General features: G+C 37.5%; 1 protein-coding gene and 1 long non-coding RNA gene across 2 annotated transcripts in view; both read right to left on the bottom strand.

The window, feature by feature from the left end:
- Positions 1-27,497, bottom strand: part of LOC125235964 (ubiquitin-like protein 3) — a 241,482-nt gene that overhangs the window by 38,367 nt on the left and 175,618 nt on the right. The window lies entirely within an intron of this gene.
- Positions 19,857-27,497, bottom strand: part of LOC125235968 — an 86,453-nt gene continuing 78,812 nt past the window's right edge. Inside the window, exon 3 of the long non-coding RNA XR_007178148.1 lies at positions 19,857-20,002. This is a non-coding gene — a long non-coding RNA (uncharacterized LOC125235968). The remainder of the gene's footprint in view (positions 20,003-27,497) is intronic.

Genomic DNA, 27,497 nt, shown 5'->3' with positions numbered 1-27,497 from the left:
TTAGATATTAACAGTATGAAGCTTTAGTATAGTTTTAAACTCCGCAGATTTGTGGTAAAAAATTGTTGAATAGCTGTTGTTGCTGGACTGTATTAAAAAGAAATAGTCGCCGAGAGAAGCACAAAAATTAGAGCAAGCGAAGACGCGTAAAATGTGTAAAAACCAACAATTCAATGCTTATATGTTATAATTAGAGTTTGCATTATCCGACGGGTTTTTAATATTCGAATAATTCGGATAATACAATTTTTATTATTCGAATAATCGGATAATTTCGGATAAATTATTAAATGGAACAAAATTAATGTTCCAGGTGCGTATAAGCGTGGAATTGATAACGGCTGAGATAGATGAGTGCCATAATGCGAAATTTACCTACATATTTTATTTATTTTTTGCGTAAATCAGCAAACTGTAGAAATTAAAACACTATCTTTAGTTTTATGACTAGAATCTTCCAATCAGATAGTGAGCTGTTGATATAAGACAGTTAGTAGTAGTGATTAGTTAGGTGTTAGGTATAAGGAGAAGTTTTTCTGACAACACCTTTACCTTGGAAATGGATGGTAGAGAGGATGGCTTGTGTAGAGTGGAACGTGAAACAACATCATTGGACATGATGATGGTTATAGGGCTATACAGCGTTGTCATATTACCTGATCCGATATCGGATCGGATACTTATCTTAAATCTGCGGGGGCCCTTTCGGAGACACTTCGACCCATCGGGATCTTTTGTGCAATTACCCCCTTCGATCCTAAGATCTGAAGGCAGCTATTCAGGAGCTTCCCGACCATCTCCACGTATCGGAGATGAGGCTCATGGGTAACTCTCTGAAGTCCTTTGGTACTAGGTAGCCTGCTCCAAAGTTCTTCATTCTTTGTCTGGCGAGGGTGTGACATTCACACATTAAATGTCTGATGGTCTCTTCCTCTTCGCCACACATGCGACAATCAGTGCTGTCAGCGTGTCCCATCTTGGCCGAAATTCCTTTGATGCCGTAATGGCTTATGAACACCTCCGTTATAATTTGGAGTTGTCTTTTGCCTAGCTTTCCTAGCTTTTTGCTCCATCCAGAGTCTACCCTCCGCATAAAGATCTTTGAATGCTTCAGACCTACCAGGGCATCCCACTCTTTTTGGTGATTAGCCTTTGTTTGGTCTTTCATAGCCGTTTTAATGGTTCCTTGTGAAAGGCCCACAAAAGGTTCCGGACCTATGAAGTTGTCTTCAGACCCGGCCTTGGCAAGTTAATCAGCATTTTCATTGCCAATGAAGCCTTTGTGCCCCGGTATCCATACCAGTTGCACCTTGTTTTGCCTTCCAAGCTTGTTAAGAGCTTGGATGCCGTTTAATACCAGTCTAGAGTCAACTCTGGGCGATGTGAAGGCTTTGAGTGCCGCCTGACTGTAATATATGAGTAACTTATATTTCTTAGTGAAGTGGAGGGAATTCTGGCGTACTAAATTGCTATGAAACTGATAACAGCTAAATTTGGAGGCGCTAAATTTCAATTTCAAAAAACAAGGGACTAGGAAATCTAGATATACATCTCCCTTATTAAGTACGGTTTTACAGATAACTTCACGTTAGCTATTAGCAGTACCTAATGAAAGTAGGTTGGGGTAACGTTTTCATATAAAAAAATAATAATTGAACGTTTTTCTGTTTTTCTACATACATACATACATACAACATACATACAATCACGCCTGTATCCCATAAAGGGGTAGGCAGAACACATGAAACTACTAAAGCTTCAGTGCCACTCTTGGCAAATAAGGGGTTGAAAGAAAACGAAACTGTGACATTGCAGTGACAGGTTGCCAGCCTCTCGCCTACGCCACAATTAAATCCATATCCCATAGTCGCCTTCTACGACACCCACGGGAAGAAAGGGGGTGGTGAAATTCTTAACCCGTCACCACACAGGCTGTCTGTTTTTCTAAATCATCCAATTAATCGTATATTCGATAAGAACTGAGTGCGTGGGGTGAGGCATTCTGCTTACTTCTTGTCCACGAATGCGTTCTTTTTAACCCCCGACGCAAAAACGAAGGGGTGTTATAAGTTTGACGTGTCTGTCTGTCTGTCCGTCTGTCTGTCTGTCTGTCTGTCTGTATGTTTGTCTGTTTGTCTGTCTGTCTGTCTGTGTGTGTGTCTGTCTGTGGCATCGTAGCTGCCGAACGGATGAACCGATTTAGATTTAGTTTTTTTTGTCTGAAAGCTGAGTTAGTCGGGAGTGTTCTTAGCCATGTTTCATGAAAATCGGTCCTATTTCGCAGTCGGGGGTTTTTTCAAAATTTTAATTTTGTGGTTAAGTTATTTGTAAATAAAATAAACCTTTGCCCAAAAAGGCTAGAATGAAATAATATTAGCTTGATTTTGAAGATAAATAGGTGTTAACTTGTTAGCAATAACATTATCCGTATTAAGAATTGATCGATATTGGCTTCAGTGATGTCTATCTATTAAATATATTACTTATAAATAAAAAATAATGTTTATAGAAATTATCCGTTTATCCGGATAATTTCACTTGGATTATTCGAATATTTTCGGATAAAAATATTGGCGGATATTCGAATAATTCGGATATTCGAATATCCGGATTGCAAACCCTAGTTATAATATTACTTATATTAAGTAAACAAAGCATAATTTTCCTTTTTGTCTATACGAATTCTTGAAAGGTCATTGTGCCTAATATTTATTGTCTAATCGATTCTTAACTTTGTAACTTTGCTCGCAGAGAGGATATTAAAGGAGTTTCGCTGACTAAATAAAGCTTCCTGAATTTTCTCCAAACTAGGTTAAGTGCTGCTTAGAAATACTTTAGAGTACCTGCCTTTTAATAGCAATAAAATATTTATTGAGTGCCCGTTTCCTCTGAAAGCAAATATTATTAGCATTTACCGTTAGATGTCTAAATACGATCTAACCTCTAGGTCGGGTGGATTGTATTTTTCTTCTAAATAAAAACTGGCCTAGTTTACATTATTTGTTTTCAGTACAGACGGATTTTTTTTACGCACTAGTGTGAGAAGTGGTTCATTATATATGCCACGTCGAAACTTTGGAGGGCCATCTGTACTGAAAAACGTCGTACGAATCGTACGATACACGTGCGAAAAGGAAACTCGTAACTCGTGTCGATTTAAAACACTCCCTACGGCCGTGATTTAATTTACCGCCACCCTTATCGAACTTCCTTTTTTCCGCACTTGGTGCGTTATGTACCTTCATGAAAAAACGCATTGTTTATTGTCTAAAATGCTATATTTTAATATGTAACAGGTCCTCAAAAGAGATGAAGCTGAATTGGTATTTCGCTAGCAGAGTAAAAGGAAAACATAATCATGATGGATTCGTGCTTATCTGGGGCAAAATTGACCAAAGAAGCAGGTGCTCAGGCTCAGCCGTTACCGTTAGTCTCTCCGGAATATCTATGAAGCTATCTTTTAATATGAGCCCAAAAGAGAGGAAGCTGCTTTGGTATTTAATTCTCGCTATCAGAACATCAATAATCATGAGGGATTCGTGTTTTTCTGCAGCAAAATTGACCAAAGAAGCAGGTGCTCAGCCGTTAGTCTCGGAAGTTGATTTGGTTTGTCTCGCTATCAGAACACCAGAAAACATAATCATGAGGGATTCGTGTTTTTCTGGGGCAAAATTGACCAAAAAGCAGGTGCTCAGCCGTTTAGTCTCTCCGGAATATCTATGAAGCTATCTTTTAATATGTAACAGTTCTCAAAAGCGCATAAAGTGCTGCACTCGAGCGCCTTGAGCGCCGTTGGAACGTTTATGCTCAGTTAATGCAAGAGGCGGGAGTGCAGCGAAAAATTCGAGTGTTTCCAATCAAACACAGCGTGAGGCCGCGACGTGTTCAAGAGGCTGCAGTGCGGCCAGCTGGCCGGAGTGGTGCGAGGGTGGAGCGAAAGCGGGTAAGGCATTGGTACGTAGCCAAACAAACGCTCACGATAATATTTGTTTCGTAGATATCTGTCTCTATCGCTGTTGCGCTTTGGCGCGACAGAGCCAGATTGCAATTCTGTCGGCGTCTGCTGGCGTCGATGATTGCCATGGTTACGCCGGCTGACCAGAAATGTATGACTATTTTCAAGAGGGCGCTGTCATTCTTTATATTCTGATGCATGCGGTGACAGTTTAGTATGAAGAAAATAGTTCTAATGAAATTCCGCAATATGGCGCGTAGTCATATATATTTCTGGCCAGGCTTTACTATGAAACTTATAAATGTAGATACACATTACATGTCACACAATTTTGTGGGTGTCATACGCACACACTTATACTGGCATTAGATTAAATAAATAGTTAAGTTATATAGTTTTACTTACCTACTTTATGTTATTGATTTACCTATTTTAAACTCCATTTCAATAAAATATGTATAACAAAAAACTGTAATTGCGTTTGCTATACACATCTGATTGAGACCTGGTGACCTGACAACTTGTTCAACCTAGTTTAACCAGTCTCCACCGCACAAGTTTTGCAATTATTGTAACCATCCATTAATTATAAGAAAATTATTGTACATGTATACTTTGTGGTGGAGTTAATAAATACTTTTTTCATTTTTTTTTTTCATTTTTCAATTTCCCCAAGCAGCATAGATTTTTCTTCAGTGTTATTGTATTGCTGTCTCATTTACAATTTCATCCGCCACGCGTTTATAACTTGAGCAGCACCGTCGAGGCGGTTCTTATTGATGGTGCATCGCCTTAGAAATATGGAGAGAAATGGGGAGCGAACGTGACCGGAATCCTTATAACCAGGATACAACGCCGGTGAAACAATATAAAAATATTATTTGCCGTGTTATTACATCCCATTGAAATTCGAGCGTTCAATTTACGAATCCATTTACGAATTTAATGAGCGCTGGATTATAATGATATGAATATGAAAATAATTAGTTCATCTCTCCCGAAATTATTGATGTTATACACACTTACAGACTACTTTAAACGCCGGTATTCCCAAAAGGTATAGGCAGAGAACATGAAACTGCTCAATTTCAGTGCCACTCTTATGGTGCTCCCACACCGGCTGTTACATAACATTGTGTAACAGGGACAGCGTAATGTCAATGCTATCGCGCTGTCCCTGTCACAGAATGTTATAGAACATTTCGGCGACCGGTCTGGCTCAGTCGGTAGGAGGAGGAGGACCGCGGCTCAGCAGGCAGGGTCACTAGTAGTGACCCTGCCTGCTGAGCCGCGGTCCTGGGTTCGAATCCCGGAAAGGGCATTTATTTGTGTGATGAGCACAGATATTTGTTCCTGAGTCATGGATGTTTTCTATGTATATAAGTATGTATTTATCTATTTAAGTATGTATATCGTCGCTTAGCACCCATAAACAAGCTTTGTTTAGTTTGGGGCCAAGTTGATCTTTGTAAGGTGTCCCCAATATTTATTAATTTATTTATTTATAACAGCCAGTGTGGGAGCAGTATTAGCAATTAAAGGGTTGAAAGAAAACATATTGCAAACTGAAATGACAGATTGCTAGCCCATCGCCAGCACCAAAATTACACAATATTTCAACCTCGACATCTACGACTATTGAAATTATTACCCCGTTACCACAACCACAAAGACAAGTTATTAAGACGGTACAGGAGGGGTCAATTCTGCATACCAACGCTCTCGACTATTTCCTCCCTGGTTTTTGAAGATAGAGCAATGATTTCTTCTACACAGATTATTATTATTTTTATCTGATTCAAACCGTTTTGATTTTTTTGATATTTTTAAATGATAGGAAAAATGGAAAAAATTCACACCTCCAGCAAGACTCGAACAGGAGGATATGTAATATCGCTCGCAGACGTTTCTGCATAATAAAAAACATTTTTTTTAATATTCTTATTTTTAAAGACGCTAGAGCCCATCAAAAATTTCCAAAAACGGCCTTACTGATTATGTCGCAAAAAAAGGTGTGGTATTCAAAATTGGTAGCAATTAGCCAAAAAAGCTAAACGGACCGACACAGATTATTTCATTGTTATTCAGATTCTCAAATTTCGTTACGGTTCATTATGTTTTGAAGGAAGAAACAGTCAAGAGCGGAACCTCGATATTAAAGATTTTTTAGCAATTAAAAAACTGAGTTGTTCTGAATGGACAATTTTTTTTCGATAAATCTAGTTAACAACATTAGTATATTTAACTAAAATTCCAAAATTGAAAGGGGGAGCTCCTTTCCATTTTAACATTTTCGCTCCTGTAGCGTCTTAATGCTAGCAATCACGAAATTGCTCCTTCAGTGTAACCGCTTTCCGTATCAGGGGCTTATGCCATCGATATTGTAAGCCTTCGGTACAGATACGGACATCTTTACAAGTTGAGCCAGCGAAGGGCTATTTTCTGGCGCAAATAAAAATGTAGTTGCGGACGGCAAGGGAACGAGGAAGCCGGAAATCCGCGAGCGGGGCGGCCGGGAAATAGACGATCGGACTCTAACGAGGGTCCGGGTCCGCCAAAGCTTCTTGTGCAATTAGTGCAGGTAGAAATATGTGCTCTCTGGTGCATAAAGCTGCAGGAAATGAGCAAATACTCTATTGTCGTGCGTTTCACATTCTTGCTTTGAAGTTAGACGCCGTTTTAAGCTGGTAGATGGAGTAATATTAATATTAGACACGTTGGTATTTCATATGTCACTCAAAGCAATATAAACCAATATCATTATATCATTATCAATATCATTATATTAGTGGTGATGACTTTGGCAGGTATTTTAGTTTGTATTTGTATATGGAACGTAACCAATGATTTTTTAATTTAATATTATCTATAACAGGTTTCATTTGAAAACCGGCTTTTCATTCGGAGTACAGTCGTCGCTTCATGGCGAACGATACGCAACTGGCTCTGTCGCACTAATGCGGAAGAGTGAAGAAAAATAACAACTACGTCAGTGTGATCGATTGTATCTTGGCTACAGGCCCTGGTCAGCGTAACAGCTAGCTACGTCCACAAATTTCATTCAACATCAAATATTGCAAATACCAGGAGCCGCATATTTAATATTTCGGCTGTAAATTATTCTAGAATCACATTCCAAATTCCAACAATGGCCAGGCCATTCCAGCCAAAGCATCCGATCAGAGTATCGCGATGACAAAAGCGATGAGCGCCGGTCCGGGTGAATATGAAATTTCCATTTAATCCCCTTTCGGGCTGGATGATTGATTCCCATGCAATCCTGTATTCGAGACGGGATGTCGACATTGCTTGATATCATGGAGGGCTGAGCTTGTACCAAGAGTTTTCAACGTTCAAGAGTAACTCGATTAGAGTAAACGTTACGGATAGGATAATGTATGTGTGTGTATGGTCTTGTGTTGTGGGTTTTGTGGGTCTTGGTTTACTTTCTTCATATCCTCTCGTCCTGGAAGCATTTGTTTTGTTTTTGAATTTGGAACCTTTGTTACTCAATAAATGTTCAACATCTAACTATCGAGAAATATACTCTAAACATCAACCACAGTCATGGCTCCGTCGGTGTAACACAGAATGATTAAAATGAAAGTAAAGCAGATTGTTGGCTAACTCTAGAAAGGATTGACTTCTTTCAATTGGTAAAAGGTGAACATTGTTAAAGACCAAATATTAGTTTACATATCGCTGTTAATAAAAAGATACGCGATCTTTATAGAGAAGCGAATATTGGGCGATAAATCATGTAATAACTATTTGACCTTTTACACGCCCAACGTAGCCTCGAACGATCTGATCTGAGCAAAATAGTCTAGCTAGAAGCTAGACGCTATAATTTGTAAAGGGATCAGGTCAATTTGCTCCTAAGAATTCTGAACGACCTACTAGAATAGATAGTGTAGTTAAAATAAAATTCGAAACCCATGTTTCTCGTTTGCGAATCGTGACTTCTTTGACATTTCAGTTACTTATCTCCATGTCTAATCTGAGTCAGGAAAGCATCAAAATCCAAATCAAAAATAGATAATTTAATGTCTTTGTTCATGTACAGTAAGACCTAAGCGACCTTGACTTTTGAAAGTGATACCACGATTTTCATAAATAAAACACCAATAGTTGGTTGTGTTGAAAAATTACAGTAGGTAAGTAGTACGTAATAAGGAATCTGCCACGTCGGTTTTTATATCTCTGTATTGTAAATTATAACAGCGCTTCTTGTTAAAATTCCAGATCAAGTGTGATGCGTGACCACTTCAACATTCTCAATAAATTCTTATAGCAATGACTTAAAACATATCATTAGTAATAATTAGCTTCCTTTTTTTAAAGATGACATTCGATTTTATTTCCTGTTACCGCTTGGTATTTTGTTAGTTGTTGTAGTCCTAAGGCACCTCAGAAGTGCAAGCTCGCGCCACGCCTTCCGATAGGATAAGATATTCAGCGACCCTCGTGGCCTCGCTCCAGCTCCAACCAGTCGCTCGTAGCTCATATTCATTTTCTTGGTATTTAATCAAATTAAATTGACACCACACAGAGAGGTCCAGTTGGCGCGCGCGCTTGTTAACACCACGATGTGTGCCACCATGGTTGTACTCGTAACTTATACTGTCTGAAAATGACTTTCTACTAAAATGTTCACCACCGAATGTATAAACCCGATGAAGCGGATTACTCACCCCAGTGGCCCAATCCTGGAAGGGAGCTAATAAGGAGAAGGTTACACAGTACAGTACGTCACAACTGGGTGGCTAGCCGAATGGCACAATCGCTCACGAAACGCTCACGAAACGAAGCGCTAGTAGATATCTATCTCTATCGCGCTTGCGTATTGACGCGACAGAGCCAGCGGCGTATCGCTTTCGTTTGGCGTCGGAGAAATGCCATTCGGCTACGGGGCCTGTAGTTGCAGACATGGTGGTGTTAACAAGCGCGATGACGTCACCGCGCCGTGTCTGAGAGCCCGCGAGCGCGCCAACTGGGCCACTGGGGTGAGCATTCAATGGTGCTCTACTTATGTGTGTTAAGGTTCCGCTTTATCGGATTTATACATTCGGCGGTGCTGGTGAACATTTAGACATGTTCCGACTGCTACGTCCGCAAAATTTAGTCTTCAATTCAGGCACACCAGGAAATGAGATGAAATTAAGAAATTTTAAAAGTTGTCAGTGAAGTTACGATGGTTACGTTAATTAGCGCTGAAAGTTTAAAGGAGGCTTGGGAAGAATTGGCATTCTGTTCATGTAATTAATTAATTATGCAGACCCTGTAAAAATAAAGCAAGATCCTTCTGAACTAGATACAGCTGAGTAAAATATTAGAGATCTTCTGTTATAATTGAACTGCCGATGTCACTTAGACGCCAGGGCCACGCCACCGAAGTTTCAAAAGTGAAATTGAACCTCGATCGTAAGTCTATACAGTGTGTTTGGTTAGCGGTGTCGGAGCTTTTAAGGACGTAAACTACAATCAATTTTATCGATAAATTACCATGCGAATTTTTTTTGTGTCAACGATAATTAAATGGCGGCAATTTCAAAATTACAAAGAGCTGAACATGGGTGCACGTGGTATTTCTGGAATTATCTGTCTGTTATCGGTCCTATTGTTACAAAAAAAATCTCATTAGAGAGCTCATTAAATGTATAAACTAATTAAGCTAATTGTTTGACTCAATTATTTCAATAACAAGGCCAAAAAAATTACTAAACATAAATAATAGTAAGAAATTCACCTAAATTTTTCAATTAATTAAAATTTTCATGAAAACTAGGTCGTTAAGATAGGTTTTTGTTATTGTCATTTGTTAGTACAGGATGTAAGCTAAAAAATAACACCATAACTACAGTTATACCTTAAGTACTTTAGGAATTAGAGGTCCTCAAACATGAACCAAAAAATGTAGATTTGTCGCAGGAAGGGAAAAAATTAAACAAGGTGTTGCTAATAATAAAAAAAAATAACGTAACTTACCTAATAAGTTAATTAAACTACTTAAGAAAACAAATAAAAGTAACTGTTCAAAGTGCCCCCCTCGATTTTGACCAGTAACCAGAGACCCTCGACTAAGTATCAGAAGGATAGCCAACCATATGAATTTAAATTTGTGGACAATATGGAGAATATTAAAAAGAGAAGGATTACATCCCTACCATTTTCAAAGAGTGCAGGACATCATCGAACCTGATTACGCTGCAAGATCAGTTTTTTGTGCCTGGATTGTCAGAAGAACACGCGGGGATGAAACGTTTTTGAAACGCATCATGTGGACAGACGAAGCCACTTTTACCCGATCGGGCTTTACTAATCATCGCAACCAGCACCTGTGGCAAATGGAAAATCCTCATGCAGTGAGAGAAAGTTCGTTCCAGGATCAATTTTCCGTCAATGTTTGGGCAGGAATGATCGATGATATTTTAATTGGGCCAGTTGTTTTACCAGGAACAATGAACGGTCCGAGATTTTTAGAATTCCTGCAAACGCAGTTCCAGGATGCATTAATGGAAGTACCCATTGCTTACAGATTGAGGATGATCTTGCAACTGGACGGAGCTCCCCCACACTTTGCAAGAGATGTGAGGAATTACTTAAATTAGCACCATGCCCCGTGGGTTGGACGAGATGGGCATATCGTCTGCATGGCCACCTCGTTCACCGGACTTAACACCACTCGATTTTTTTTTATGGGGCACTCTGAAGCAAAGAGTATACGTCGATATACCAGCGACTAAAGAAGAATTGATAAGGAGAATCGTCGAAAAAGCAACGTGTTAAGAGAAGACAATGAAATGATTCGACGGTCTACGCAGCAAGTTGCGATAAGAGCAACTGCTTGTCTTCAAAATCGAGGGGGGCACTTTGAACAGTTTAATTTGTTTTATTTTTTTGTTAAGTTAACTTATTCGAATCGTTACGTTATTACATTTTTAGTATTAGCAACACTTTGTTTATTTTTTTCCCTTCCTACAAAAAATCCGAATTTTTTGGTGCATGTTTGACCTCCTGTAATTCCTAAAGTAATTAAGGTATTACTGTGATTATGGTGTTGTTTTTTAGCTTACATCCTGTTCTAACAAATAACAACAAAAAAAACCTATCTTAACGACCTAGTTTTCATGAAAAATGAAATTAATTGAAAAAATTAGGTAAATTTATTACTGTTATTTATTTTTCATATTTTTTTTGACCTAGTTGTTCAAATATTTGAGTCAAACAATTAGCTTAATTAGTTTGCTTATTCAATGAGCTCTCTAATGAGATTTTTTTTGCGAAGATAGGACCGATAACAGACTGATAATTTCAGAAATACCACGAGCACCCGGTTTCAGCTCTTTGAAATTTTAAAATTGCCGCCATTTAATTACCGTTGACACAAAAAAAAAATCGCATGGTAATTTATCGATAAAATTGATTGTAGTTTACGTCCTTAAAAGCTCCGACACCGCTAACCAAACACACTGTATAGAAACTGTGTGTAGCGTAGAACCTACGGTTTGGTTTGGACATAATGAAATCCGTCGCTACAAATATTGCTTTTTAACCGACTTCAAAAAAGGAGGAGGTTCTCAATTCGACTGAATGTTTTTTTTTTTATTTTTTTTATTTTTTTGTATGTATGTTCCTCGATATCTCCGAGAATTGTGGACCGATTTTCAAAATTTTTTTTTTGGTCGAACGGGTATAACCCCGAGATGGTCCCATTGGCACCAAGTCAGGGTCTGATGATGGGATTCTGGAGAAATCGAGGGAACTCTTCAAATGTTATAGGCACATGTAATGTTTTCAGTGTATTTTTCAAAGGTAAACCAGTATTTACGCCTGATGGTAATAATTTTATGTGGCTGAGCTGATGATGGAAGGTCAACTCCTCAATGGTTAGGAGTTAAAGGATAATTCTTTCACTAGTGTACAGGTATTCGGACTGATACATATAATATCAATAGGAACCACTAAAAATCAACAAATAAATAAACTTTTTTAACAAAAAAATAAAACCGCCTTCAAAAATAAGCGCGTTACAAAACACGGAGAAACTAAAAAGCAAAAAATAATAAACCTTTGAATTCAGATTTCTTATCGTATTGCAATAATCTAAACATCCAAATTATAAACAAATCAATTATTTTTGGAGTCGGTGCCAGCCTGCGTATGGTTGGGTGGGGCAAACAGGCAATAGCAAGGCGACGAACAGGTCTGGTACCGACTGCAAAAATAATTGATTTGTTTATAATTTGGATGTTTAGATTATTGCAATACGATAAGAAATCTGAATTCAAAGGTTTATTATTTTTTGCTTTTTAGTTTCTCCGTGTTTTGTAACGCGCTTATTTTTGAAGGCGGTTTTATTTTTTGTTAAAAAAGTTTATTTTAAAATTACAAAAAGTAGGTATAAATAACTAATAGACTACGTATAGGTAAATTTTCACATCACTTCCACACAATCTAATTTACAATTCTGATCAACGCTTGAGAGTTCACATTGCCGATCGAGTGTAGCCTGGCTATTGTAGACGAGTCCTACGTTTATCATTAATCGTAATTCGTAAGTAATTTTAAAAGCTCACATTTCTACACTGCTCTAAAATGCTAAGTATACGACAATTTCCTGATGGGTTATGGCGCCCCCTCACCAAATTAGGAAGTTTTTAAATAAAATATTTTAATTTGTTCTTATTCTGTATGCGGTTGCTAAGGTGTAGCTTTTTCTCTTTCTCTCTGTTTGTCTATGTTTTTCAAATTGTGTAGTATAGTATCTAGTACCTAGGTGACTAAACTGAACTTCAAATTGATAAATGCATAAGTAATAAGTATGATGCAGCAGAATGTGTATTGTGTAACCTATAAGTAGAAAATGATTTTTAAGTACCTTAGCGTTCACACAAATCCCTGTGTCCAAGTCGGTAAATGATTGAAATGGAATGTGATCCCCAAGGATTAATAAAGCCTTCCCTCATTAGACAGCCCAGTTTAAAGTTGGCCAAGATAAACAAGAATGTTAACTAGTCAACGAGTTCCGAATCAGGCTTGTTTGCGACATATACTTCAGTTCAGTTCGAGGCTCGCTGTGATATTGATCGGGGTTGTACCTACTCGTAATTGGAGCTTTTACGTGATGTGTTCTTCTTAGTTCGTACCGATCATACCCTATATAAATAATGTCCTTTGCAAGTTCTTCAGAGAAAGAAGATTTCTAATTCACTCTTATTTAATTTACGCAGTTTCTGACACTGTCATCACAGAACTCCTAAAGCTTCAAATGCAATAAGGACGTTTTCGTCTGAAATTTATATTTCAATAGAAATGCATCTTTGCTGCAAACCTTTAAGAAACCCTGAAGGAATGCACCATTTTGTAAAGTCACATCAAAACTCAGAATTCCCAAAATCGTTAGCATGGATGGAGCAAGAATTTCCAATTAAATTAATTAAAATATGGAAATTGAAATCTTCCACTTTTTTTTTTAATTTACACGCACCTGTTCGCCATCTGCCGTCAGTCCAATTTTGAAATTTAAGGTAACAAATTGGTCCGCAAGACTAAATTGAATTCAGCATAAGCTCATGCGTTAACATGAGTGTAATAAAAAAGTAAACGTCATTTTATTAAATAAATAACTTAGGTATACTCTGTCAAACAAGTCTGTCAGTAAATAAGAACTAAGAAAACTAGAGGTATCCTTTTCTCTAGCACCCTAAAGAATAGGATGCATATAGTTTTCTTTGTTCTTATTTACTGACAGACTTGTTTGACAGAGTATAATAAGTACTGTAATCAGATCAAGAAAATATCCAGAAACTTATTCTACAACTCACATCACATGCTCTGATGTTAATTAAAACGTGTTTGAACTTATCTTTTTTTTGTAATTATGTAACGGTAACTAACGTGCTATTTTACATTTACGAGCAAGTATTATTTTTACAGAAAAAATGGCTGGGGATAGATTCTATTTTAATAATATTTTATATAGACGGAGCTTAAAAGCAACAAAATATGTAGGTCACCCCCGGAACTCAATTAAATTTCTGTATTTTTATTAAAAAATGCTTCTTTTCATCTTATTCAGTTGAATGTAATTATGTCCCTTGGCTAAATTAGTGTTGATTGCTTAAAAATGTCCCGTCGGACCGTTTCTAAATTACCCAGGAAGCTATATTTTATATATATATGACGATGTTGTTACGCTTGCTAATGTTATTAAAAAGTTAAGGTCATAATACTTAAAAAAAAGTTATTTTAAAAATATTACAATATATAATCAAATTAAAAACACTATGAGGCAGCCGAAAAAGATAGTCTAAAGATAAGATTGTGATAATTTAATTCAAATCTACTAAATAAGATATAGACTAGAGTTAAACCTATATCATCGATTATGTTCTGTACCCAAAAACACATACTATTGTAAGTTCATTATACGCGATATAATCCGTTTAGAGTTTTATTTCATGAGGAACTAACTATTGCGCTAACAGAAGACAATATGAACTACATATTAGTAATGTCTCGAGTAGCCATTATAACATTACCGTCTCCGTTTTCTTCTCTTGATGTTGACAGAAAACTTAAGTGTTTTCTTTTGTAACGCCCCCGCTCGAGAAAATAGATCACGTGCCCGCCCGAGTGCCGCGGCTTGTAAAATAGCGAAGTGGTATTTATGTACTAGCTTCTATTAGCCTTTTGCCACTGAAAGATGGTGCATCATGAAACCCGGGTGCACAGGGTCAAAACTTAAAATCAGGGAGAATAGAGGTCCCTAATCTCCATACTTAAAATGTTATTTAAATAAATAATTTGTACGCCCCATTGCTAGGCATAGGCCTCTTCGCAAGCGAGAGGGCTCAGGCTATAGTCCCCACGGTCACGCCCAATGCTGCATTGCAACGGACCGGATTGGAATATTTGAAATGTTACTTACATAAAATTTATTTTAAAATACCAATCTATCTAATATTAAAAATATTTTTTTATGAAAATAGTTTGATTTGTTTTTAGAGACATTATTGTATTCGATTGCATACGCCGTTAGGAGAATCAGGCAACTGACTAATGTTGAGACAGCTCGCCTAGTGTATCATAGTTATTTTCACAGTGTAATGTCATACGGTATTCTGGTTTGGGGCAAAGCAGCTGACATACAGACTATCTTTGTATTACAAAAGAGAGCCATTCGTTCTATTTACATCTTAGGAACACGTGAATCAGTAAGAGAACTCTTCAAAGAAATTAATATCTTAACTGTAGCTTCCCAATACATTTATGATAGTATAATTTATGTTGTTAAGAATTTAGACTGTTTCACTAAGAATTCTGATATCCATAATTATAACACTAGAAACAAAAATAAGCTTGCCATAAAGAAGTTTCGTGTCCGTAAAGTACAGAAGTAATTTGTTGGGCAATGCATTCATTTTTATAATAAGTTACCTGACACTGCTTTGAGATTACCCCTCCCAGCTCTTAAGAACTACTTAAAAAAATCATTGATGTTAAAGGCTTTTACAACTCTAAAGTTATTTTAGTTATTCGGTTTTTTTCTTCATGTATAATTTTTTTAGATGTACTTTGACACTTAGAGACTCTATACATCTCTAACATCTCTTATTAATAATCATAATAGCTTTGTACTTTGTATAATTTCTTGTGTTAATATTTTTTTTTTATGAATACTTTTGCTTATTAAATTGTATCTTGTTTTTTTTTTAATGCATGTTAAATATAAGATGTAATGTTTTGAAAAGAAGTGGCCCGCCGAGTTTCTTGCCGGTCCCATAGTGGATACCCTCCTCCAACTGAGGGGGGACTGAAATCTTCTCGAGGCTGAGGCGTAGGGTTAGAGCCGGCGTAGTTTTATTTGACGTTCATAAGCGCATTGTAATATGCCTACTTGGAAAAATAAATATTTCATTTCATTTCATTTCATATTACAGAGTCGAGGACTATTTGACAGACAAACATGCATGGCCCGAACCAGAAACTACAAAAAACGAATAGCAATTAAAATAATTGTATTATGTATAGAGGACACAGTTCAGATAAGAAAGCACATCAAATATTTTATATTTTATGTTGTGTAGGTAAATTACATATTTAATGATATTGAGATTCATATTATCTTTTTCTTCTGTGACAATTTGATATGTTTTCTCTGAAGAAGAACGACGTATTATTAAGCAATAATATAATTTATTGAAATTAATTTCCATAGAGTACCTAGTCTGTTCATATTCTTTGATGAATACTTTTGCATGTTAAATTGTATCTTGTTATTGAATGCATGTTAAATTATAAGATGTAATGTTTCAAAAGAAGTTGCCCGCCGAGTTTCTTGCCGGTCCCATAGTGGATACCCCCCTCCCAACTGAGGGGGGACTGAAATCTTCTCGAGGCTGAGGCGTAGGGTTAGAGCCGGCGTAGCTTTATTTGACGTTCATATGCGCATTGTAATATGCCTACTTGAAAAATAAATATTTCATTTTCATTTCATTTTCATTTTCATTTTCGACGAGAACGTCGGAGCAACTTCTCTCCTTATACAAGGCGCAAGTTCGCTCGTGTATGGAATACTGCTGCCACTTGTGGGACGGCTCTGCCAAATACCAGTTGGCAGCCTTGGACTCAATAGAACGTCGAGCTCGAAGACTCATTGGCGACGTTCCGGCAGGCAAGGCAGGATTACAAAGCCTCGAGCATCGCCGTCGAGTTGCGTCCTTGTCCGTCTTCTACCGGATACATTCTGGAGAGTGTGCACAGGAACTGCATGACCTGGTTCCTCCTTCCCCGTTCCATCACCGGACAACCAGGCGCGGGGAGCGGTTTCACCCTTACGTTGTCGACCTACCTTTCATTCGCACGAAGAGGTTTGCCTCTTCTTTCCTAATGCGAACTGCTAAGGAATGGAACATGCTCCCCTCATCTGTATTCCCGGGCGAATACAATCTGGGTGAATTCAAGTCAAGAGTGAATAGGCTGTTACTGAACCAGTGAGCTACAACCTCGGCCTTGTCGTCACTTTCCATCAGGTGCGACTAAGGTCAATCACTGGCCAGTTTATAAAAATAAAAAAATAAAAAACCTATTCTTTTAGTCTCATATCATAAACCAAGGGGTCACAGAAAGAATGGTCCGGATTCCAACCACCAAACAATTTGACGCAGAACACATCTTGCTGTACTGCCTGTATAGTAAGTTCTAAGCTATTTTAAAAACAGAATCACAAGAAATGAATGATTGATCCCTGAAGCGTATTCGAGTCTGTCAAGACAAGAGTCACCCCAAACTCGCTACCCCCGGGGTGAGACGGGCACACGACAGGCTGTCATCACCACGTGTTGGGGTCAGCCGTAATTGTATTTCCTAAATGGTTATCACGTTCTTAATGTTTTCTTTTATTTAGCCTGCCGATTGCGAGCGTTCTGTTATTTTTACATCTACGTCCGTAGATGGGTTCTGAATGTTCTGATATAAGATTCGACGTTGCTTGTACTTAGGTTGCTTGTACGTTGCTTGTGCTATTGTTTATTGCACCAATAAATTGCTCTGATATTTAAAATAAGATGAATATTGTACATTGTTGACCATTTAAAAGTGCTTATTTTAAGCATATTTGAATAAAGAATATTTTGACTTTGACTTTAGGCTAAAACAGCCAGAAAATAATGGAAAACCTTATTGTGCTTATGACCACAGACAGTGAATCCACAATATGTCAATAAATAAGGCCATAGTACCTTGAACAACTTTGTAGTAGATTTTAGTATAAAAGTTACACGTATCCTGTTATCTAATATAGATACCTACTCGGAAGCCTCCCTTATTCATAAACGTTCACTAAAGTTATCAAGCCGATAAAGTTCGTTTGTCCCTTTCCGACGTATCTGTGTGATAGAAAGGGACAAGGGACAAACGAACTTTATCGGCATGATAACTTAGTGAACGTTAAATACTTTTTATGTCTTTTAATTACCACAACTTCAGTTACCCACAGTACTCAATACTCATTTCTTTACCTACGGCCTTGTGAAAGGCACAATTACAAAATTAGTTACGGTTCGTTTTTTCGTTGATTAAGGTCAGCTAAGGCTAAAAATGCGATCGCGACCTTATTCCACGGACAACTGAGCTGGCCGAAACATAAGAGGAAAAGGGAAGCTTCTAGATTCAAACATAGTTCCCGTCTTCCTCTCTGAAATCATAGGACTAATATTGAATATATATACAGGTTACAGTATTGAATATATAATACTTACAGTTAGTTTTTGTATCTTTAGACGAATTATTTGCGCTAGCTTACCTATGCTTAAGCGACAATGTGGTAATTATTACCCTACGTTTGACTTGTTTCGATTATTTGATAAGGTATTATAAAAGTTAGGAGCGAAAAACACTTCATATACAATTTTCATTTCATTCGTTTTATTGATAAAACGTTCATATTCTTTCCTGTACGTGGTATAAGACGATTTTGTCTGTTTGTTTTCAATTCAATTCAATTTCATTTTTTTAAAGGACCAACTGAGATCATTGTTAGTACGGAATTACATAATAACAAATAACTTAAATATATGGTTAGTATTCTACAAATCTCAATTATCTGACATAATGTAATTGAAAACCATGGAAGCGTAATTAAATCAAATAGAACTAAAACAAATGTCAGTGAACTAAAATAAATGTTTTGTTTAGGTCAATGCGACGTACTCTATTAATTATAATTATGATTCCATTGGATGTGTTATGTGTACCCAGTTACCCACATCACCAACTACTTAAAAATGACATGCAATACAGGTTACATAAACAAATAAACATGTTTTTGTACAAGCATTACCTTTATTAACATAAACTACCATTAATATAACCATTAGCAATTTAGCACCAGAACAAATAATCCGCAAAGATAAAACGGATCGTTTTGCAACTCCGACTGTGCCGTTGGCTAATCTAAATTGTGCCACTGATACTATCGTTACGAAACTTCTTAATTGTCCCTTCGTAAAAAACAATACCTAATTGGCTAATTGCGGAATGAGATAGCCAGAGGGATAAGCAAATCGACCATAAAAGTTTGTCAATGATGCTGAATGGCGAAATGACTCAATTAAATTTTCTTTTGACTGTTCTTATCTAAAATAAAACGCTTTCTTGATAAGTTGCAGCTAAATCTACGTGGCATTCGTAATGACAAAATTTAGAAATGTTGCAAATCATGTAAAGGGGTCCACAGATTATTAACGTAGCAACACCGGACAATATCAGCAAGTCAGTTAAAATAGTAAAATTACAATGCCGAATCTGAGTTTACTGACAGTTGGGTGAACTCATAACCTGTGAGGTGAGGGTGAGCCTCTTCAAATTTCTATTATTTAAAATATGACCAGGCGTATAAGCAATCGCGCAATGAATGATAAAAAATATTAACGGCCTGCACGGGAAGCATTACAAATAGTGCGATAGGGACGGCCTGCTATTTTATCGTCTATCGCGCGACCATGCTTCCCGTGCTGATGTTTTATCATTTATCGCGCGACCATTGCTTGCCTGCCTGCTGTAATGGACGTGACAGGTGACTGAATAGTTTGAATACTTCAGTGAGCTTTTTTCATACAGGTGTGTAACGTTTTTTAAGTAAAATAATACTTAAGCGACAATGTGATTCCTCTTGCTTGAGAACCTTACACATGATAAAACAGCTGGGTGAAGATAGAATTTATTTCTGTATATTGATAAGTCGGGTTAACACTATTAATTATTAGGTACTTACAAGTTCTTCAATAATTTGGACTAATGTATAACTCACCTATTCCTAAATATTAGGTATTGTTTTAACTGATAGGCAGACAGTTTTCATTTATAATTTTATACACTCAGGCAAGACCTCCGGCTAACTACTTAAGTACTTATATACCTACTACCTACCTACCGCTTTGCTAAGTACCGCCCCGAGGGAAATTTATCGTTGCATACATCTCAAGCTATTTTTATACCAGATATAGTATAAAATAGCGTGTTTCCACTTCGTGATCACGTTACCTGAAACAATAAAAAAATATATAAGTATTTACAATATCTTCGTCGTCTAGAAAATATGAACATAATGAAAATAGCAATATTTTATAATATAACAGAGAAGAAATATGATGCTTCAGCATGAAATAATTTATCTAAGATGGAGTTAAATTAGAAATTACTGTCACTTATTTAAAAACGTATTGCCAATACACACACGATAGGGAGGCAACTGAAAATCGTCCACAAGCCCTATTGTGTATTTGCATAAATAATCAAAATGCGTCCACCCGCAGCTTACACATATCGCAAGCAATATTAGTAAAATAGGTATGCGTCCGATCCCTATTTGTATATTGTATACGAACAAGTAGACTCATACTAAAGAGCTACGAGCACGGAATGTGCGTTTTCACATTATCCGATCCGATCCGATAGGAAGGATTTCAAAGGCAAAAATTAAAGAATGGCGGCTTGCGGTGGCGGATATCGGTCCTACATCCCATATCGGATCGGATAATGTGAAAACGCACTAACGACGCCTAATAGTTTACACTTTTATATAGTAAATTTACCCACTCCCACGAACGAAAGATATCGTGAACAGAATTAGATTAATCCAACACTCGAATTTCCATGCGCGAGAGTGGTATCCCTTATCGAACAACATTTCAAAACCATTCCAGATTCAATTCCAGAGCTCAATATTTGTAATGTCGTCGACTGGAGCGTTCGCAAACCCGATCACGGGCCGATATGAAAACTCGGCAGCAATACGCTTTATCGAATGTGAGAACTGGGGGGTTACCATGAAGTACTAAAGCCGTTCAGTTTAGGTTGAGAGAGAGGGACGAATCTATATAACGTGTATAGCTTTGTCACTTTCTCTCGACCTGAACTGAATGGCATTAGTACTTCATGGTAACCCCCCTGAACGGGACAATCTTATTACGCGTACGTTTCGAAAATAGGAACGAGCGTTTTTGGACTTTAATTTGATTAGAACTACACTTTTCTATTGTCATTCGCTGAAACATGTATAGTGGGCTCCGAAATTGTGTGAAAGAGGATATGAGAAAAATGGAGTGAGTGCTGAAGTGCCGAAAGATAGAGGAGAATGGGAGATAGAGGAAAGATATGCCGACCCCCTCGTGGAATAAGGCAAGGAGGAAGAAGGAGACTAAACTAATAAACTAACTACAAAATTTAAATTAAAAAAAAACCGACATTGTGGACAATGTGGACCGATTTCCATCAAACATGGCTAAGAACACTTCTGACCCCGACTAATTCTGCTTTCAAACAAAAAAGAACTATCTAAATCGATCCATCAGGTCGGGAGCTACGACGCCACAAATAGACACACTCACAGACAGACACGACAAAATTATAACACCCCCTGATTAAGAAACAAAAAATTGGCAAAGACACAATTTGAATAAATTATTTCATTAGTAGCATTGCAATTTGTAGACTTTCAAAATGAATAAGAAACTCGTCGATTTTAAATAAGTTACGTTTATGTATGCACATGTAAATATTCACATGAATACAATGCATCTTGAATTTATTCGAACTTAGAGGAATTGAGTTTTTAGTATCTGAAAAGGTAAAAGTGAATGATGTGTGTGTTCTTTTTTTCTTTACTGTGTGTGTTCTTATCTTTGTACAATAAAGTGTATTACTACAACTACTACTACTACTAAAAGTCAAGCTTCAACTTTATGAAGTCAAGTAGTTTTAACTTCCTGTATTTGAACAAAGCTAAAGAAGTAACAAGTAATAACAGAGACATGTTTGTGCCAATCAGAAACTTAGTGCACGTTTCCTTTATAAGGAAGTTTCATCTAACTGGTAGCGAATAAAAAAAAACTATTTTCTCTGACAGTACACTGTCGGTCGTCGCGAACATAAAGCGTTATTGCCCCGTACTGAATTCCATTCCTTTCTAGAAACGCTAGTGTAACAGTTTGTCATATACATATTGTACTTACCAATACCTACATCTTTCCCTCGTGTTTAACAGTTTCATGGAGAGTGAAAATATGTAGGACATGCAAATGCAATAAGAGAAATATCCGGCTATCAGAAGAGCAAGTTTAAGTTTAAGTTTTTTATAAATTGAAATAGATATCATACACGAAAGAAAAAACGGCAAGGCCCACTGGTGGCCGAGCCGGGAATCGAAACCGGGTCTTCAGCTTACGCGGCTAACGTCTTTACCACTAGACCACACGACCGCCGTGGTACCCGACGAAATTTTTCTAGTGTATGTTATCTCTGATAAGGCTAGGCGCCTTTTGACCAACTCTAACTTCTTTTTAGGGTTCCGTAATCAACTAGGAATTATAGTTTCGCCATGCCTGTCCGTCCGCGGATAATCTCAGTAACCGTTAGCACTAGAAAGCTGAAATTTGGTACCAATATGTATATCAATCACGCCGACAAAGTGCAAAAATAAAAAATGGAAAAAAATGTTTTTTAGGGTACCCCCCCCCTACATGTAAAGTGGGGGCTGATATTTTTTTTCATTTCAACCCCAACGTGTGATATATTGTTGGATAGGTATTCAAAAATGAATAATATTAATATTTTCGGAAATAATCGCTCCTAAAGGAAAAAAAAGTGCGTCCCCCCCCTCTAACTTTTGAACCATATGTTTAAAAAATATGAAAAAAATCACAAAAGTAGAACTTTATAAAGACTTTCTAGGAAAATTGTTTTGAACTTGATAGGTTCAGTAGTTTTTGAAAAAAATACGGAATCCTACATTGAGCGTGGCCCGACACGCTCTTGGGCGGTTTTTTGTTTTCTTTCTTGTATGATATCTATTTCATTTTATAATTTATATACTACATATAGTAGTGTGACTACTTGGAAAAAAAAGAACAAATTAAAAAAATATTTAACAAATAATTTGATTTGTTCCCTAGTTGTTTAAGTTTTTTATTGACCAGTGGAAGAGGTACGGTCAGCAAGGACTTTAATTGTTGACCCACTTCTAGCCCATTTTATACTGGACACTTCAAAGCTTAACTACGAAATAACAAAATTATTGTGGCCTCTTAATGGCTCAACAATAAAATTAAAGTCTGTGAGTGTACAATTCGCTATTATGGTATTTACACTAAATAAAATATTCTAAATACAATGTATGTAGTAGTAAATTCAGCCTTGCAGCTCGTATCACATTTCTGAACATGTAATTGTAGTTGGCAAAAAGAGGAGTTGTTTAAAATACGCCAGTGCCAGCTGCATACAGAACGCATCCCGCTCACGAATGACCGCGTTGCGTTCCGCATAAGCACTCTATTTGCATATCGTGGGCACTGTTTACTTGTCAGGCAAAGATTTCAAAAGTAAGAATATGGCTATTCACATAATTTCGACTCGTTTTATAGACATTTACATGTTGGATTGCTACGCGATTTGTTAAGTTCATATCACGCATGCGATGTCACGTATAAATTGCACGCTTTGCTCGCATTTGTGCAGCACATTTTTTTTGGTGCCCATACACCACGTCCTTACGAAGTACCTGATATAAGTCAATGGTGTCAGGTCGGTTGTGGGCTTGTGGGTCACACAACTCTTTAGATGCTCAAATCTCATTTCGTATGTAGATTGAAGTCATGGAAGTGAGTTTAAAACCAAAACCACTGATTCATTGGCGATCTAGTTGTATTAGGCTAGTTTCCTATACTAAAAATAAAATATTTTATGCAGTGCACGAAATAAAGCACAACATAATTAGAAGAATAATATGGACAGTTGTTATTTTTAAACATAATTTCTATTTAATAACTCAAAGAGAAAGATATAAAGTAAATGAATTGACCGTGACGTCACTCCTCAGTATTTCATAGTAATTCCATATTATCAATTCGTTTTGACAGTTCATAAAAAGAAGCTGATTTGACTAGTAGGAAACTAGCCTTTTGTCGCAGTTTCCCTCACATCGTCCCATAGGTAATAAAATAATCGAATTAAAATTTTGTGAAAATGTTCATAAATATTTTTTTTTTAAATCCGATGTTTTTGTTTTTTATTGTGGAACAACGGGGACTCTTACAAAGGTTACAGAGGTACTACGTAAGTTAATAACTGAAATGTAAAATATGTGAATGTTAATAGAGAAATTAAGGCGTCAAACCGCTACAAGATAAAATGATATTGTATTTCCTTCATGAAGAAAATATTTTACGTCTGGCCACTAATTGGTACGAGTTAAGATTGATAACCTAGACTAGAGTACTCGAGACTCGTGTCCAGCGTAACGGAAAGGTCTGGAAGTCTGAGTGTAGCCATTTGGAGAAAATCGTCTGGACACTAAATATCACAAGTTAATAATAGTAAGAGATACGGTATGAGGAATATGTGTCTGATTTCTATCTAAAATCTGGATTTTATGGTTGCCTAGGCTACCATGGGCTGAGCCAACTTTTTGTCTAAGTAGGGCAGACCGAGGTTAGTTGTGACAGAGAAGAGTTGTGACAACGTCGATTTTTGGGAACTTATTAAATATTAGCAAGATCGCACCAGGGCTGGTTTTTAACTTAAAGTTGTGACCTAGCAAACGCGCGCTATTACGAACTCGATGTTAAAAAAGTTCCCAAAAATCGACTTTGTCACAACTCACCTCTGTCTACTACAACAAAAATCGGCAACATTTCAATGGGTCATTCGTTAGAATCACGGAAGTCGATCAGCGTATACCGGCCGTTGGAAGTACTTAGAACGGTTGTGGCAGAACTGTAAGATATTTACCGGTAACGGGAGCAGTGTTTACCGTTGGAGCAGTGATAAGCCTTACCGGCGGGATCACTGCAATTTACTGAGATTCGAGTGCTTCACTTTATTATGCATTCTGAGTTCTGACCAATCTAGACCTCCGGCGAAAGGTATCCTAGTACAAGGTATCACACTGTTTTTTTTTTATACCATGTCGGTGGCAAACAGGTATACAGTCCGCCTGATGGCAAGCGGTCACCGTAACCTTTACTGAGGAAAATACTAAGAGCTGATACTTTAGAAGTAATTTGTATTTGTGATTTGTTTCGTAAGTATATATGTCACACCGAGCTGCCAGCATTCTACTTATACATACGATCGTACGGACCTCAGTTAAGGCAGTAACAGAAGCAGTTAAGTTTAACGGGGAAGATAACCGGTCCAGTCCCGTGTCGACCATGTGGTGTGAGACATAACATTCATAATAAATATTATAAGGACATTCTTATACAAACTTACTAAGACCCGCGGGAAGCTCAACAAGGCTTGTGTTGTAAGTACTCAGATGACGAAATATTATATGATACATTATACTTAAATGCATAGAAAAGATCCATTATTCAGAGACAAATATCTGAAACCATCATCCTCCTTGCGTTATCCCGGCATTTGCCACGGCTCATGGGAGCCTGGGGTCCGCTTTGACAACTAATCCCAAGATTTGGCGTAGGCACTAGTTTTTACGAAAGCGACTGCCATCTGACCTTCCAACCCGACGGGTAACTAGGCCTTATTGGAATTAGTCCGGTTTCCTCACGATGTTTTCCTTCACCGAAAAGCGACTGGAAAATATCAAAAATGACATTTCGCACATAAGTTTCGAAAAACTCATTGGTACGAGCCGGGGTTCGAACCCGCGACCTCCGGATCGTAAATCGCACGCTCTTACCGCTAGGCCACCAGCGCTACAAGGATTGGAACTCAGACAGAACCCATCGCCTACTCACACGCAGGCAGGGTCACTAGTCACTACGCGTTAAGGACACGTTTAATAAATCTAAAAGATTATTAAAGTTTGCGCTTTCAGTATTCTTATTCATAAAACACTGAAGTTTTATAATCACATTTATCTTCAAGACCAAGTAATAACATTTCCATAGCATTAAAATCTGAATATTTGAATTTAAATAGAACTATTTCACGCAGAAAATTTATGCCAAGTCCAAAATATGAGATGTCAGAAACAGAAGTAATTTGCTCGAATAGGTCGTGAATACTGTACACAAAGTTGTATAATGGTTGCACGTTTTCAATCTTTTTTCAGTATTTCAAGTTAATTATACAGCAGTAATAAAATAGCAGACGAAATACAATATTGCAGTGGATAGCCAACCGTTATGTTCAGTTCACCATAAATTGACTGTCATCGCTTTTATATTGAATGTCTTTCTGATATATACCTAGATAGTACTTAAATAACAATATATCTTAAAGTCATACCAAGCTAAGTCGACAACGAATTTGACAGACTGTTCAAGGGCTCAAAAGTAAAGGCCAAAAATCTATAGAAGTTTGTTTAAAAAACACTACCAAAATCGCTTAACTCTTAGCTCGGCATGACTCTAGAGAGATGTTCCGATGGTTAAAAAAAAGAAAGAACTCTGCCTAATATAAAGCTCATTTGATTGCCGGATTAATTCCCGAGTAAATAAAAAAGAATGTATTCTTAAGTACTCAACATTTTATCTTCAGAGTTTCCGTCGTTGGCACGGTTGATTAAAGAAATTAATTGTTTATAGCGTAGTAGAACGTGACTGGCATTTCGGGATCAAGGGAAATTCTCTGAAGATGGCACTTGGAATGGAATATACGAGAAAATTCGGAGCTTAGTGTCAAAGCTTTCGTCAACTTGAGTCCATTATATCTTGTTTTAATAGCAAAAGCGTACATTGAGAAAATCATTTCTTTTCACGTTTGATAACGTTGACGTGTTGCGTGCGCGAGTTTGATACGATACGAAAATTCCAGCTGACGTTAAGTTAAGCGAATGAAACCTCGACATATTAAGAGCGTTATAACATTTCGGCGTCGGGCGAAATTAGGTATTTTACCCGCCGCGCGAGCCCAATATGCCGACCCTTTCTAGCACGTCTTATCACTCGCTCGCACTACAATAATGGACAAAACAATCTTGATCCTTTCTATGGAATTTTGATAACAACCACAATCTACTATCTCGATATAAACTTTTGGTTTCTAATAAACATTATTTTGTACGAAAATACGAGAATATAGCGCGAAATAATATCAATTATGTTAAAATTTATTTAAAAAATTAAAGTATGTAGGGGGGCGGAATGAGACGCCAAGTAGGAACCAGTTGTTTATTGGTTTAACTTCCAATATTACAAATAATCATCATACAAGTGGAGTACCTAGCTAAACATGAGTTGAAGGTCCTCAGGGACGACCACTGCAAGACCAAAGGCCAACCGATTATGAAGCTTATGGGCGGTCCGTGTAGACGGTCTCGACCCGTGCTTCATTTGTTGGTTGGACTTGGGGCATAGCAAAGGCCGTCTCCCAAGCTAGACCACTAGCTAACAACTGACTGATCGGCGGCCGCGCGGCGCCTTTTATTACGGTTTCCCCGCCGCCTGCGCTGCCTGCGCTGCCTGCGCCGCTCGGAGTACTTCGCGCGCGCTCGGGCCGGTCGATCCGCTGAGCGCGACGGGTGATGGTGTGCGAGCGAGAAAGTATTCGAGCCCGCGCGCTCGTGCGTGGTAAT

The sequence above is a fragment of the Leguminivora glycinivorella genome, chromosome 18, assembly GCF_023078275.1.
Source record: "Leguminivora glycinivorella isolate SPB_JAAS2020 chromosome 18, LegGlyc_1.1, whole genome shotgun sequence".
NCBI lineage: Eukaryota > Metazoa > Arthropoda > Insecta > Lepidoptera > Tortricidae > Leguminivora > Leguminivora glycinivorella.
The sequence above is the reverse complement of the archived record's forward strand: the minus strand, read 5'-3'. Positions and strand labels throughout refer to the sequence as shown.